Raw genomic sequence first — 15,928 nt, forward strand, 5'->3', positions numbered from 1 at the left:
TTCTGCTGTTGCTGCCCCCTTGGTGAAAGATTAAGTGATTGAAGCTATCAGCTACCATGGGATTTGGGCATTACAGTCTCTAGGTCCAGTACTTTATTTTATAACTTACCAGGCAGAGGCAAAGAGAGATCAGTCACCACCTAGACTGAGTATGCAATGAAGATGTGCTTGTTTCACCTCATAGAGGTGTTCCTGAATATATTATAGTATACTATGTAGGATGTGTATGTGTGTGTGTGTGTGTGTATATATATAATTTTTAACTCTATTTAAAAATAATTGTAGGCTCACACAAGTTGCAAAGTTAAAAGCGCACAGAATGATTCTCTCCAGCCATCACCCAGATTCCCCTAAAAAGTGATCTCTTGGCCAGGCGCAGTGGCACACGCCTGTAATCCCAGCACTTTGGAAGGCCAAGGTGGGTGGATCACCTGAGGTCAAGAGCCTGGCCAACATAGTGAAACCCCATCTCTACTAAAAACATTAAAAAATTAGCCAGGCATGGTGGTGCGTGCTTAGAGTCCCAGTCACTCAGGAAGCAGGAGAATCGCTTGAACCCAGGAGATGGAGGTTGCAGTGAGCTGAGATCATATCTCTGCACTCCAGCCTGGGCGACAGAGTGAGACTCTGTCCAAAAATAAAATAAAAAAGTGATCTCTTACATAATAGTGGTGACTATCAAAACTAAGAAATTCAAAAAAAATTTTAATCATTACATGTTTTAGTTCTAGATATTTCATTACTTAAAATGGACCTAGTAGTAGATTGTTTAATAAAGTGAAACATTTTCGGCAACACAAGTGATTGCATTTTCCTCTAAGTCTGGTGGTCTGGTGTTTTACTTATTCAAGGTTTCCTTAAGACAACTTGTGATAGGTGATTGTGGGTGGTGTTTTTGTGGCTCTTCATATAGTTCTCTGGTTCTGCATGTTCTGCTGGTTCTGCACTCTTTATTTTCATATACACCTGCTCAGGAGCCCCTTTCTTAGTAGAACTCTAGGGTGAGTGAGCAGTCAAAACATCCACGTCTTTTCTTTTAAAAAAGATCCCATCTGCAGGAGGAATCAAGCAAATCTACAGCCAACATTTGGAAACTATGAGTCTTAGCAATTGTGCAGAATGATGACATCATCAACATACATTTGCAATAAATATCATATGCATCATGCAACATGATTATGTAACACCAATAAAAGTTATTTTTAAGGTCAAATCACTTTTCAAGGCATCTATGAAGCAACCAGCATTTCCACACACTAAGCATTTCACTGATTTATGCTAGGTACAGTGAAACTTGGATTAAAGAGCCTAACAAGTAGAGTTTGCTGCCAAGGCAGAAACACTTAGAGCCAATTATAATAGAAAAATCTGATTTCTAAGGAGAGCCCACCAGATAACCATTATGAATCCAGGCAGTGGGGCCGCACTTGGGTTTGTACCACAGAGTGGTAAATTCACTCAACTTGGCAGTACTTATGGCACTGGGCCCCAAATCATGCTCCAAGGAACCCTAGGTAGACTGGCTACATAATCTGGGGCCCAACACAAAATTAAAATGCCGGCCCCCTTGTTCAAATATTACTAAGAATTTTATGATGATGAGAACAGAGCATTAAACCCAGCATGGTCCCTTCTGAGTGCAGGGTCCTGTACCAGTGCTCAAATCTCACCCCATGAAGCTGGCCCTGGCCCTAGGGGTTCCAATAGGATTGCCAGACAAAAGAGAGGACACCCAATTTATATTTGGACACCCAAATATTGCATGGGACATACTTATACTGAAATAATATTCATGTTTACCTGAAATACAAATGCAGCTAGGCATCCTATATTTCTTTCTTCTACATCTGGCAAGCCTAGGTTCCTGAAGGGCATTTCATGGGTCACCTAGGGGTATGAGAATGAAGAAAAGACCAAGTTGATGGTCTTTTCATGTAATGAAGAAGAAGAAAAGACCAAGTTGATGATCTTTTCATGTAATGAATAAGAGGCAGAGATGGAGGGGATGACAGAAGAAAAAGGGAGGGAAGAGCAGGGCAGGGGAATAGAGTAGAGGAGAAGAGAGAGATGAAAGTTTAGGAACGGGGAGAAACCAACATGTAAGCAGCTCTGAGTAATTACTGGGCCTTAAACATGGATTTGACTTGAACCTGGGAGGCAGAGGTTGCAGTGAGCTGAGATTACGCCACTGTACTCCAGCCTGGGCACAGAGCAAGACTCAATCTCAAGAAAAAAACAAACAAACAAATAAACAAAAACACCAAAACAAAACGAAACAAAAAAACATGGATTTGAACTTCAAACCAGGAAGGATGGATGGATCTGAAGCAGTGATTTAGGCCCAGCAAAAAAACATGCACAATTCAATCGAACTTAAAAGTGGTTAGTTTTGTTGTTGTTTTCAGTTCAATCTGGACCAAGTTTAACTTATCTTCTTAGTGTCTCTTTCCAGTTAGCTATAAAGTGGTTTCCCCTTTCCAGTTTGCCTCCTTCCTTCCAGCCACATTTAGGGAGCACTTACTATGTACAAAGCACCTACTGCTTATATTGAGTATAGGGAACACTAAAAGGATGAATAAGATACAGCTGTCGCCCGGGGTCTTCCAGTGCAGACAGAGAGATCAACCTATGCACACACGACTATACTCAGAGGGATCTGTAAAGAACACGACGGGTACAGAAGCACAGCAAGTTCAAAGTGGATCCCTTTACTATGAGGACTGGGGAAAGCTTTATGGAACAGGAGAGCTTTTGACCTGAGCCTTAAAGAACGAATGAGCTTCATTCATGTGTTCATTCATTTATACAACACCTAATAGTAGCAACTACTCATTTTCTTTGAGCATCTGTCTACTAAGGCTAAGCTCTGCTCCAAACTTAAGCTCTGTTCCAAACTCTTTAGATGGAATACCTAATTTAATCTTCATGACAACTTTGGGTAGTTCATGGAATCACTCACCCCATTGTCCACATAAGACAACAAAGGCCTAGAGAGGTTCAGCCAGTTGCCAGGGTCACATAGCCAAGAAGTAGTGGGGCTGAGGACTTCAACACAGAGTCCATGCTTTCAGATGGAGTTTCACTCTGTCGTCCAGGCTAGAGTGCAGTGGTGCGATCTCGGTTCACTGCAACCTCTGCCTCCCGGGTTCAAGCGATTCTCCTGCCTCAGCTTCCCGAGTAGCTGGGACTACAGGCACCCACCATCCCACCTAATTTTTGTATTTTAGTAGAGATGGGGTTTCACCATGTTGGCCTGGCTGGTCTCAAACTCCTGACCTCAAGTGATCCACCAGCCTCAGCCTCCCAAAGTGCTGGGATTACAGGCGTAAGCCACTACACCAAGCCAAGAGTCCATGCTTTCAATAATTCCACACCTAAGCAGCACCTACTGTATGCCAGGCTCTGTTTAGTCACTGGGGATTCAAAAAGAACGCAGGAACCCCTGATGTGCTGGGGGAGGGGCAAGAGCAGACAGACTGTCAGGATCATGTGATGAGATGACAGGTGAACTCAAAGCTCAGTGGGCACAGACAGGGACTGCGCACTCACACTTGACATAAATTCTGAATCAGAAAAGGAATGGTAGCAGCAACAAAGGCTTTCAGGGCTGCCGGCAGAGCGCCTTTAGAGACACAGCAGCATGGAGAAGCCTGGACGGCCAGGGTGTGTGGCAGGAAGGGGCGGGGCAGGGCTAGACACCAGGCCTTGGCTGCTGTCTGAAGAGCTGCCTTTATCCAGGCGCTTTGGGGAACTGAGTGACAGTGTCAGCATCCGGAGCCTGGTGTAGAGACCCAGGAGGCTGCCAGATGAGCCATTTCTGTGATTTCCGGTTACAATTTCTGTGCCAAAGCAGAGTCCACAGGCCCAACATGGTGGTTGTGGTTGTGTGCCCCTAAGTTAGGAAGTTTGGGGTGGTTTGCTGTGCCATAGTAGACAGGAACCGGGAGCTCTTCCAGTCCCTTTCTCCCTTCTTGGTGTCTCTTCTTCCCTTCGCTTCCCATCCCACACATCTGCGCCACATCACATCAGTCCCCTGGACACATTTTGGCTCTCCTACCTGGAACTTGCCCAGGCTACTTCATGCCACAGTAGGGGCGTGAGCCCTGGTGTCTGGCAACCAAACCATCACCAAATGCAGAACCCACAGCTTATTCTAGTAGCCACAGCACAGCCTTAATTGAGCCCCTACTGTGTGCTGAGTGCTCTATAGGAGTAACTGTAAAAGTCCTACAAGGTACAGGTGATGGTCCCGGTTTTACAGGTGAGGGCTGGAACTCTCAGAGGGGCTAAGCCCAGGATTTCACAGTTCCTCAATGGGGGTGAAACAGAGCCTGGGCTATCTGGCCATGAGGCCGCCCTGGCCTAAGCGTGCATTCTTCCTCCAGAGCTCCCTCCTTTGCAGCCTATTGTGTGCAAGGCTCTGTTGCTCACCCCATGCCATAGACGGGTTTTGTTAGACACACCCTTCACAACCCCCATGGCCATTTCACATTAAAAACAAATTATGTGCTTATCTTCTGTTGAAAACTTAGAATTTCTGCACAGCCTGAACCAATGTTCCCCCAATGCAATGGTCAGTGGGAGCTGAGGAGAGGTTACAGCCCCCTTGGAAAGGCGCAAAGGCCCTCCGTGTGCACCAGTCCCCCGGTGCTCTGAGTCCCTCGGGGTCTGCTGCAGTTATTAAGGTACCTGCCTGGCCTTGAAGGTGATTGATCTGCTGATCCCTGTTGTGGGCCTAGTCCAAGGGTCCCATGCACATGGTACAAAGAGCCTGGGAGTGTACCCCTGCCCTGCACCCCCTGTGCTCTTCCCATCACCATCTGTAGCCGGCCCAGTGGAGTCCAGCTCAGGAGCACACTATTCCTGCAGGCAGCCGCGGCCCTCACACCCCATACAGACTTCATTCTGGCCTGAATTTCTCACTAAAGAGGTAGAAAATGCCATTTTTCATACAGCTGGGCCACGGGCACTGCCCTGGCCAATGGGACCTATGAGGAATTCAGCTGAAGGTTTCTGGGGAAGGTTTTCCCTCATGCTGTCTTCCCCAGAATTGTGGCAGCTGTTTTAAGACACTGATGAGACGACTCAGAAATCACTCCAGTGTCAGTGGAACTGGACGCTGGACAGAAGCAAGGGACTCAGGGGCAGACAGGCCCCAGCTGTGGAGTTACCAAGGAGCATGGTTGGTGTTCTTATGGTTTCAGCCACTTTAGATGGGTATTTATTACACGCAGACAAACGTGTCCTGACTGCTAACCCGAACTCCAGGAAGCAAATGTGCCCACCTTCCCTAGTGCAGGGCTGGCTGCTGTTCCCAAGTGTTTTCCCATCCCATTCTTACCTCCCCTGGCCTCCCTCTAACCCCCACTCACCCCCACATAGCCCTCATTTCCAGCAAGCTTCCTCATAGTGCATGCGCGTGTCAGCCCCTCCCGAAACCCAAGCCCCGGATGACAACAACAAACCATCCAGTGTCATCGGAATACAGGTTACTTGTGGAATTTTTTTCAATTGAAAAGAGAAAGTAACTTGTCTTAAATCTGTGACAAAATGAAGAATGAAATGGCAATGGGCAGAATGTTAAAAAAGAAATCCTACTTAGTTTGTTACAACTTGAGTACCATGCAAACCCTTTCTGAAAGAAAAACAATCCTCCTTAACCCCCAATGTTGATTTAAGTTGTTTCAAATTATAACGTTACTCAAACATGCTCAAACATAAAACTAGATATAAACACCTTATGTTTATAGCTCTTGTTCAACTCTAAACTATGAAATTAAATACAAGCAAAACTACAAAACCAATAAGATTCAAATCAACAGCCCTAATCACATGTGACAGACAGTGTTTTGCAGCATGAACTTGTTTTTTTCAAGCCTGTGCCAGTTCCTTTGGGGGAGTTATGCCCACACCTCTGAGGACTGGGCAGAGATCCCTCTGCCATACTTCTCTGTGAGCTGTAAAACTCTCTGCTATGGTTTGAATGTGTCTCCTCCAAAATTTAGGTATTGCCAATGTAAGAGTATTAAAAGGTGGAGGTATTCGGGGGTGATTAGGCCATGAGGGCTCCTCCCTTGTGGGTGGGATTAGGTGCCTTTAGAAGAGGGCTTGATGGAGTGAGTTCCCCCGCTTTCTCCCCTTCTGCCTTCTGCCATGTGAGGACACAACATTCAAGGTGCCATATTGGAAGCAAAGAGTAGTTCTCACCAGAGGCCAGCATCTTGATCTTGGACTCCCCAGCCTCCAGAACTGTGAGAAATAAATGTCTGTTCTTTATCAATGACTTAGTGGTATTCTGTTACAGAAGAAGACATGCACTAAGATACCTCTTCAAGCAGCAAACACATCATACCAATCTTTGGCCGCCACTAAACACAGATGTTTTAATCATAGAAAACCCACATCTGTTCTTTCCTCATTGGTTCCTGGTGATCAAGAAGGTGTTCTCTGGTGCTGACGGGCTTAGCAGTGCAAGACAAAGGCCAGAATCCCCACAGCAATCTCTGGTTATGTGGTTGTTATCCTGATGATCTATGTATACTGCTTGGACTGTATCTGTTTAGATGATCATCAAAATTAAGACACAAAATTAACACATTCTGTCAAGAACTCATAGTCCCCAATTTGAAAAACTACATTAAAATCAAATTCTGGGGAGCAGAGAAGAAAAGACAAACAAAGGCCCCAGATCCAGAAGGCTCCCTTTTCTCCAGAATCTCACACATGGAGTCCTGATGGGGAAAAATGTAAATATTTAGATGCTGCTACATCTGGTTTCGAAAAAATTAGTGCCAGCTTTGTGTATGGGTCAACAGACTTGGAAAGAGAAAAACAGAACTTGTCTGTTCTAACTACCTTGGTCCTCTTTTCTAAAATCACTCCAAAGTTCTTCCACATCCCTAAAATAGAATGCTCACGTTTTGGGAATGCATTGTATCAATTCTGTCCCTCAAGCCCTTCCAGCCCCCCTCCACACTTCATTTCCAATACCGCCACCCTGGCCTGGGCACCACCATCCCCCTCCAGGATGAGAACTTGGGCCCAGGCCCACGCTTGGCTGCCCGCCGCCACCCCCATCATCCCCCAAGGCCTTGACAGCCTTCACCTGCCAGGCCTCTGCCTGCCTGTCTGGCCCCATTTCACACACCTCTATACCTCCCTGTAGTTTTTCCTTCTGCCATCATCAGAGGTGATTCTGGACGTAAGTCCCTGTCTGCAGGTTTCAGGGAAGGTCCATTGAACTGTTTGCCCTGGTTCTGCTGGGTGAGGCCCTCCGCCCTCCACTTGCTCTCTCTCTTCAGGAGGCCCTCAGAAGAGGAAGGCAGGCACTCTTCCAGGGAAGCAGAGTTGTTACCCACAGCCCTGTCACTCCTGCACCAGCCACTCCTATAGCCCCTGCTGCTGCCATTCAAGTCACAAGCCTTAAAATTGATGCTTCATGTCACGCAATTGGGTGGACCCAGCCCCTACCTCTGACATTAGGGGTATCTGCACTTTCTCCACTGGCATCTCAACATCTTCACCTGCTAATCCGTGGGGCTCACCCTACAGCCAGAGGGCTAGGGCTTTGGTGAGAATGTTCTTTCAGGTCCACTATGTGGTTCCTTCCTGGACCAGAAGGAGTCCAAGGTCTTCAGCTCAAGGTTCAGTCCGCACCCACCGCCTTACACAGGCGGGTCTCAGGGTCTCATTCTAACATTTGATGTCCTGCTTGTCTGGGGGAATAATCTGGAATACTTCCCAGTCGTGGGAGTAAAGAGGGTTGTTAGTTGGAGGATGGGGTGGGCTTGCGTGTATCATGAGTTGGTCTGTTCTCTTGAAAAGCCCTTCCTTTCTTTGTCACTCTTCATTCCACTCTTCATTCCTCCCCAACATTTTGTATCAAAGGGAGATAATATTTTTTAACGGTTTTAAAATACTTGATCTCTAATAATTAAAAGCCCTATTAAATAGTCTTAAATAAAAAGCAAAAATCTCCTACCCAATCTTTTACCTTTAATAACTCACTCCAGAAATAACCATTTTTAAGTAGTTTTTGTTCTCCTAGAAGGGGAAGCTTCCCCTTGTGAAGGTCAAATACATTCTCATGTCATGCTTTAGTTTGCTCGTAGTTGGAGCATGCTTTTCTTGAGTGATTTTGTTTTTCCTGAAGTCTTAATGGACTCTTCTTTCTCTTGTTTCAAGAAGAAACATGCCTTTTCTATCATATCACTAGAATCTTCCTGCTTCTTTTTGTTGAACAGAAATTGTTTCCTTCTTAAAGTCAGTCTTCTGACCCTTCTGACTTCCTGTTCAAATTTGGACTAATTGTTTTCTGGGCTTGTCACGTCACTACCATCCAGGTATTTCTTCACACATACTCCACTTGGGTTCGCTCCAGAAAGGATCCATGTCTTTTAAATTCTTCATTTCTTGAATGCTTTTCTGCAGTTCATCCACAAGTAACATTTTTCCGAAAATGCACAGCAAGTGAACTTACCATGCATTTGAGTATCTGCCTTTATCTTGCCTCATACTTGATCAATAATTTGGCTAACTGTGAAATTTTACATTCAAAGCAACCTTCTTCAGAACTTTAAAGATATTATTCTATTTTATTCTAGACCTGTAGGCCCTTGCCACTCAGTGTGATCCATAGGCCAGGAGCCATAATATCACCTAAGAGATTGCTGGAAATACAGAATTCCCCCACCCCAGAATCTGAAGTTGAACAAGATATCCAAGGATGTATGGGTACCTTACAGTTGAGAAGCTGTTGCATCCTTCAGTGCTGCTTGAGAGGTCTGTGGTCAATCTGACTCTTAGGCCTTAGTAAATAATCCCACGTGTTTTCAGCTTGAGGGTTTTGAGGCCTTTCTTTGCCCTTGCTTGATGTTCTGAAATTCTCCAGGTTGTTTTCAGGCTCTAGTCTTTTCCAATGGGTCCTGCCAACCTCCAGACTTTTTTGCCTTTCTTCAGATCTCGAGAATTTTCTTCTATTTCTCTGATTTACCTGCCTTTCTATATTCTCCAATCCCTTTCTTGGAAATGTTATAGATTTTACACTGATTATCCATCAAAAATGGATGGAATGGAAATTTCCCTTTAATCCGACTCCCCCTTTTTTGTCTTTCTGATCTTCATTCTGGGAAGCTTTCTCAAATTTGTTCTTTAGCCCTTATATTGGATTTTTTTGTTTTTTTGTTTTTGTAAATGTATATATTTAATTTTCCAATCACTTATGGATCTCTGAATGCTTGTATTTCATAGCAGGCTGTTCTTGCTCTATGGATGCAATGTGGCCACACATCCCTAGGGTTACTAATTAGTTTTTGTTTCTCTATTTTGCTTCCTCCAGTGCCTGTTGTTATGTTTGTTCATCTTGCTCCTTCTTTTTCATGCTGTTGATTTTTCTTTAAATTTTTTTAGATAATACTGTGAGATCACTTCTCATTTTTTAGGTATGATGATGGTTACTATGATTTTATAAGAAAAGATCCTTATTTTTAGAAAATGAACATTGAAGCTCTTAGGGATGAAGTGTTTTGATGTCTGCAACTTACTCTCAGATGATTTCATGCACACACACACACGCACACAAACATATGCATAGAGGGTAAAAAAGAGAAATTTTAATATGGCAAAGTGTTAACATGTAATGAAACCAGGTGGACGGTGTGCCCAGACATTTATTGTACTAGTCTTTCAACTTCTGTCTTGAAATTTGTTTGAAATTTTTTATTGTAAAAGTTGAAAATAAAAACAAAACAAAAAATTTGATGTTGCTTGATTGTTAATTCTCTGATTATCCTTAGGAAAATACCCTCGGCGGTCTGAAATTCCTAAGGAATCAGCTTTCTTAGAGTAAAACAGATATGTGCTTGGTCTCTTTTATTTTCTTCCTCAGTTCAAATTTGATAGAAACTACACTGGACTGATGCCCCACCGCCGGTACCCAGCACACATCAGCCGGCCTGCCCCACAGCATGGCTCAGGCATTCCTGCAGGGGAAGAACAGCTGGGTTCCCCAACCCCTGCAGGAAAGGTCTGTCCTACCCCAAACTACATCTCAGTTGAGTCTAGTGTTTTAAGCACGGAAAAAGTACAAAAGGAGTTTTGTTCTCTTGGCCACCCGCCACAGCCCGGTACCAAAACAACCCAATGCTCCCTTCTGATTGGAGAAACATTTTGTGCTCTTCTGGACATAAGGCTTGATGGTATTACTGCCAGGCTTCCCATCAGCAGGCACACATCTTGCCATGGGCAGTTCCAAGACAGAGGTCTCTGCAACAGAAGCCACCCAGACCAGTCAGGAAGAGGACACCCCTTCCTGATCTTTAAGCAAGTTAATGGTAGGTCATTTGCATTTTTGCATATTTGCACTGCGAAGTAATGAACAATATATGCAAAATCTCTAACTAACATTCTTTAGGGAATCTGCCATAATGGATTAGGAAGGGACCTGTCTTGGTGTATCTCTAATGAAGCAAAAGAAAGTTATAATGGGATTTCATGGGTGTGGGTAGTAATTGGATTTGGTGGAGGGTATAATTAAATTTCACCAAGGGGCTACAACCTCTGCCCTGGCAAATAATAAAAGGGTCAGAAAACTTTCCATCTTGCTTAAAGGGAAACATGTAAAGCCTGCAGAAATGCCACAGCACATCCCCTCAATCATGGGACAGCAACCTAGCACCTTCAGGATCTCGAAAGTTTTACCTTCTGGTAGAAAGCTGAAAGCACTGTAGGTAATATCAGAATATTGTGAAACTCACTGGCCAGTTTCACCCCTATGTCTCCTGAAATTTCCATCTCTACTTCAACAAAGAGAATCAAAGCAGGATACAGCCCAGAGAAGGGTGGCCTCCCCCAAATGGGGAGATTCCAACACACAAGTGGAAGGCTGAGTGGACCAGTACAGGCAGCCAGCACCACCTCCCATCACTGTGGAGGCATCACCCCTGGATGCCCAGCAGCAGAAAACTCTGGGTCCAACGCAGGGCAGTCACCTGGCAGGTTTCCTATGAGGCAGTGCTGACTGATGGCAAACAAGCAGGCTGACCCTCCCCAGCACTAAGCTATGTATTCAGGGATCTCGGTCTCTCACCCCAAGGGACCAAGCACTGCCTGGCCAGGCTGTTAAGTTTTCTTCCCAGAGAAGGTTTCTGGAGCTGTGGCAGATGCTATTACTGCAGTCAGGTGCTCTGCTGTGGGGAACTGGGTGTCCTGCTATTAAACAGGCCTTCATGGAAATGCATGACTCTCCGCCTGAATTCCTCTCCTGCTCTCAATCCTTATGACCCATTGTCTCTCCAGGGTCATCCAGAAGAAACAACCCCCACCTCCAGTTGTGTCCACTCAGCTTGTGTCTTAGTCAGCTCAGGCTGCTATAACAAAATACCATAAACGGGGTGGCTTATAAACAACAGAAATTGATTTCTCACAGTTCTGGAGTCTGGGAAGTCCAAGATCAAGGTAGTGGTAGACTCAGTGTCTGCTGAGGGCTCACTTCCTTGTTCACAGATGGCACGTTCTTGCTGGGTCTGCATATGGTATAAGAGGCAAGGAAGCTCTCTTTGACAAGGCGCTAAGCCCACCCATGAGGGCAGAGTGATTGTGATCTAATCACCTCTTAAAGGCCCCACCTCCTAATACCATCACCTTGGTAGGTTTTGTTACATTAATCATGGAGAGACAAAAACATTCAAGCTGTAGCAGGTTGGCCTGTCAATTTCATTCCATGCTTTGCATTCTCCAGAAAGTAATAAAAATACTTGGTCATCTGATGGCCTCTCTCCCACTGTCAATGTCATTGACATTGTCATTTACTTATTCCTGGTTTTTATTTATTCTAGTTATTTGACCTTGAAGAGGGAAGGGCACTAATGCCAATCAGGAAGGGCATATACTTTATCTTATGGCACGATGTGCAAAATAAAGTTAACATGAAAGGCCTGAGACTGCTATCCTGAGACTGCATCTGGGAACCTGGGTTTGGGAAGATTCCCACCATTCCTTGACTGATAAGGGTGGCTCACTGTGCCAAACCATTTGAGCACCCAATGTGGTTTGTGCTGAATATGTGCTTTCTTCTGAAAGTCTGCATTGATATGTGCTAGGCAGAGGGAGTCTACAGGACCAGGCCCCAATAAAAACCATGGACACTGAGTCTCTACTGAGTTTCCCTGGTAAACATTTCACATGCATTGTCACAATTTGTTGCTGGGAGAATTAAGCATGTCCTGCATGACTCCATTGAGAGAGGACTCTTGGAAACTTGTTTCTGGTTTCCTCTGGACTTCAGCCCATGTGCCTTTTTCCTTTGCTGACCTTGCATTTTGTGTGTGTGTGACAGTGTGTGTTTGTGTGTGTGTGTCTGTGTGTGTGTGAGAGAGAGAGAGAGAGATGCGTGTGTGCATATATATGTATTTTTTACATATGATTTTGCTGTAATAAATCATAGCCATGAATATAAGTATATCTCAAGTCCTGTGAGTTCTCCTAGTGAATCATCAATCCTGGGGGTGATCTTGGGGACCCTTGACACACCCCACTTATACAAGAAGTGTTTCCAGCTGGATCATCGCTTGAGGTAGCATTTTTCCAGTATGTGTCTGGAAGATATCTGTCTGGCAAATTGGTCAAAACAAGGCTTACAGTCTGGACTTAAGGTCTCTGGTGATCTCTTTCTTAGCAGACTGTGAAACTGGACTATGCCCTGGTTCCTTCCCCAGCCTAGGCCTTGAAGCACTTGTGTGTGTTCTTAGTGCACAGGGTGCCTGGCTTTCTATGCTGATGATGTTCATTCTCCCAACCAGGTGCTCAGCCTCCCTGCAGCCCAGCATCCCTGCACGTTCCTGTTGTTCACGGTTCAGAGTTCCTCATTTCATGTTCCATGCTCCCACTTACGTGATAAACAACAAGGAGTCCATTTTTCCCCATGCTTCCACTTGAGTTCACAGTTAGAAATTGTGACCATTCCCATAACACACTAAACAGCCTTTCCATAATGCTCACAAGCTAGAGCTTGCAATTAAAAGCACTAAATCACAACTTCAGGGTCAAGTGCTGTTGAATCACATGCTTATGTTTAAAATATACTCCCAAAGAGCAAGTTGTCAAAAAACCTCACTTGGATCACAAGCTGAGATGGAGAATGTGAATTAGTGTAACGTCTGAATTACTGAATATTCTTAAGAAGACTTTTTGATGCAACATTTAAACGGGAGGGAGACAAAAAACAGACAATTTTTAATCTAGCCCAAGTTAAATTGTAAGTCTCAATTCTCCCCTAAACAAGCTACTCTCCTATAGATATTGCTAAAAGCTAAGAGGGAATGGGGAGCTGCCACTAAATACCGCGCCGCCATCCTCATTCTAATACACTTTTTAAGATAAATAACAATGGAAAGAATGTTCTTTTTTAATCGTCAAGACCACTTACAACATAGAGATATCAATATTTTGCTCTATTTCTTTCTAAACTTACTCATGTATAGGTTTTTGTTTTATACCTTTTAAAAAAATTCTTTAAATGTAATTGTAGCATTTGCATGAATGTAACTATAGCAATGAAGCATAAGAAATAAATAATTCAGAGAGATCCTATGCACCCTTTATCTGTTTTCTCCCAGTAGTAACACTTTACACAACATTTAATGGCACCCCAACCAGGAAAACAGTGTTGGTGCAATCTACAAAGATTATTCCATTTTCATGTTATTAATATTTATTTCAGCCATTCTATTAGAAATGTAGTAATATCTCATAGGAGTTTTGATTTGCATTTCCATAATGGCTACAATGATGTACCTATTTTCATGTGCTTATTTGCCATGGGTATATATATCCTCTTCAGTGAAATGTCTGTTGATGTTTTCTGACAACTTTCTAATTGGATTGTTTGTTTTTCACTGCTGAGTTTTGAGAGTTCTTTATATATTCTAGACTCAAGTCCTTTGTTGGAGGTGTCATTTGAAAATATATTCTTCCTGTCTGTAGCTTATCCTTTCATTCTCTTCACATGGTATTTCATAGAACAAAAAATTTTAGTTTTCATGAAATCCAGCTTACCAATTTTTCCTTTTACGAAATGTGCTTTTGATGTCAACCCTAAGAACTTCTTCCCTATCCCTAGTTCTCAAGGATTTTATCCTTTTTTCTAAAAGCTTTATCATTTTACATTTTATATTTAAGTAATTCATTTTGAGTTAGATCTCTTTATAATGTGTGAGACTTAGGTTAAGGTTCAGTTTATTGCCTGTGGATGTCCAATTACTCCACCTCTACTTGCTTAAAAGGCCATCTTTCCTCCACTGGATTGCTTTTGCAACTTTGTCAGAAAGCTACAGATTTTTTCTTCCCTTCTAATCTCTATGTTTTAATTTATTTTTATCGCCTTATTGCACTGCTAAAACTTTTGGCACTAGTTGAATAACAATGGACATTCTTGCCTTTTTCCTAATCTTGGGGGAACAGTATTCAATGTTCCCCTGTTAAGCATGATGTTAGCTATAATTTTTGTAGACTCTCTTTTTCAAGTTGAGGAAATTCTCTTCTTTCCTAGTTTGCTGAGTTTTTATCATGAATTGTTGGATTTTGTCAAATGCTTTTTCTGTGTTAACTGACATGATCATGTGACCTTTTCTCCTTTGGTCTGTTGATGTGGTGGATTGCATTTGATTGACTTTTGAATGTTGAAGCATACTTGCATATTAGAGATAAATTCCACTAGGTTGCCACATGTAATTCATTTTGTACATTATCGATTCAATTTGTTAATATTTTGTTGAAGATTTCTGTATCTACATTCATGAGTGCTACTATCATGTAGCTTTACTCTTTTTTTCTTCTATCTTTGTCGACTTATTAGTATCAGAGTAATACTAGCCTTCTAAAATGATCAAGGAGTACCCTCTCCTCTTCTATTTTCTGGAAACAGAATTTTCTGAAAATAGAAGAGGAGAGAGTAACATTCTTCTTTAAATGGTAAATAGAATTCTCCAAGGCTACAAGGCCAGGAGATTTATTTTTCAGGAGCTTTTATATTATTATTAAGGGTTCAATTTCTTGAAGATTATAGGGCAATTCAGTTTGTCTGTTTCAACTTTGTTGAGTCAGACAGTTTCTAGTTTTTGAGGAACTGGTCCATTTCTTCTAAGTTGCCAAATTTATCAATGTAAAGCTATTTTCTAGTATTCCCTCCTTTTTTTTGGAGACAAAGTCTCACTCTGTCACCCAGGCTGGAATGCAGTGGCACAATCTTGGCTCACTGCAGCCTCTGCGCCCCAAGTTCAAGTGATTCTCTTTCCTCAGCTTCCCGAGAAGCTGGGATTACAGATGTGCACCATCATACCCAGCTAATTTTTGTATTTTTAGTAGAGATGGGATTTAATGTTGCCCAGGCTGGTCTTGAACTTCTGACCTCAGGTAATCTGCCTGCCTCAGCCTCCCAAATTGCTGGGATTTAGAGGTGTGAGCCACCATGCCTGGCAACCTCATTATTTTTTAATGGAGGCATGATTTCTAGATATATCTTCTGTTTCATTCCTGATACTGGTGATTTGAACCTTCTTAATTTTTAACTTTGTCAATCTTGCTAGAGGTTATCAACTTTGGTGATTCTTTTCAGAGCCAGCTTTTTGTTTCATGGATTTTCTCTATTGTTCTCCTGGCTTCAATTTTATGAATGTATAATCTTAACTTTATTATTTCCTTTCTTCTGTTTGGTTTCTACTTATTTTGCTCTTCCTTTTCAATGTTCTTGAGGTAGGGATTTAGGTGAATGACTTGAGACCTTTCCTCTTTTCTAAAATAAGCATTTAGTACTATGAATTTTCCTTTCAGCACTATTTTATCTGCATCCCATACACTTTGATGTGTTGTGTGTTCATGCTCACTCATCTCTATGTCTTTTTAACGTTCCATTAAAATTTCCTATTTAACCTAT

The 15,928-nt window shown here is 42.9% G+C and overlaps 1 protein-coding gene across 1 annotated transcript in view; it reads right to left on the reverse strand.

Moving 5' to 3' along the window:
* LOC117062215 (acyl-coenzyme A oxidase-like protein) overlaps positions 1-15,928 on the reverse strand; it is a 389,661-nt gene that overhangs the window by 114,199 nt on the left and 259,534 nt on the right. The window lies entirely within an intron of this gene.

The sequence above is a fragment of the Trachypithecus francoisi genome, unplaced genomic scaffold, assembly GCF_009764315.1.
Source record: "Trachypithecus francoisi isolate TF-2019V2 unplaced genomic scaffold, Tfra_2.0 Lachesis_group17, whole genome shotgun sequence".
In the NCBI taxonomy this organism is placed as follows: Eukaryota; Metazoa; Chordata; class Mammalia; order Primates; family Cercopithecidae; genus Trachypithecus; species Trachypithecus francoisi.